The sequence below is a fragment of the Stegastes partitus genome, unplaced genomic scaffold, assembly GCF_000690725.1.
Source record: "Stegastes partitus isolate 25-593 unplaced genomic scaffold, Stegastes_partitus-1.0.2 Scaffold65, whole genome shotgun sequence".
Lineage (NCBI taxonomy): Eukaryota > Metazoa > Chordata > Actinopteri > Pomacentridae > Stegastes > Stegastes partitus.
Genome location: NW_007577796.1, coordinates 36,586 through 37,693, shown reverse-complemented (window position 1 = coordinate 37,693; position 1,108 = coordinate 36,586).

Genomic DNA, 1,108 nt, shown 5'->3' with positions numbered 1-1,108 from the left:
TTTATTAGAACCTAAACACACATAAATGACTGAAGCACACAAAGAGAAATTCTTCCATAATCCTTGTTTATGATATCTTTGTGATTGTTTCCATTTCCATCTATGATACGGTGAAAAGTTCAATTTGTCGACCAGCTTTACGTTGCTATTGTTGTGATTGCGTGGAACATTTCCAAAGGGTCGCGGCTCCTCTGTGGCTGCACTGAACGTTTAGGGAGCGTTGTGTGTTTAGTTTTTGGACCCAGCACAGCTCTGTGAAAGTTAAAGTTTATCACAGGATTATCTATTTGATACCTGTATTCCTGTTTACCAGTAGTTTAAACACAAACTAGACAATTTATGACCCGTTCCTGTGCATTTGCACACCTTGTGTAAAAAACATAAATAGAAGACTATTGTGATTTGGAGCATACGCAGCATCTACTTGCTGCTCAGACGCCTGATGTAGCAGCTTTGATTGATGATAGAGGAGGTGTAGAGTTGCAGCGTCTGATCCACAGACAGTCTGTATGTGTTCCAGGTTCAGTGCAGCCACAAAGACAGGGTGGGTTGGCCCTCTTCAAGCTCTTTACCTCTCATGGTTCTGGACGATACCATCACTAGAACTGATATTGTTGTATTTCGTTTTAAAGTGTTCATATTAACAACATTCAAACTCTTTACAAAAGACAAATGTTGAATTGATGATTTTTTAAGGTCATCTTCTTCCAGGCCCCATTGATGGCTCAACTCAAGTACGTATTTGCATATGAGATTGTTCTAGAAGGAGACTGGCTTTAGGAGGGTCTTCAGGAAACGCTCCATTCAAACAGCTTTTTCATTTTTATGATTGGAAATCTTCCAGTGACATTAAAATGTCTCATATATTTGTTACATATAGCTGTGTTTACTGGTTGAAACGACTTCCCTGAAACTACAATCCAGCATTTTAAAACTATTCATTGTCTTAAAACATACAAGGCTGCTTTGGGTGGAACATTCCAAAGGGTTGAGGTGACTCTGAAGCTGCACTGAACATTGAATGTACACGAACCCTTCATGGAACTGATGCGTTGCTTCTGCTTAAATCCATCAAATTGGCGATAACAGAAACATGAGCAGCACCTTA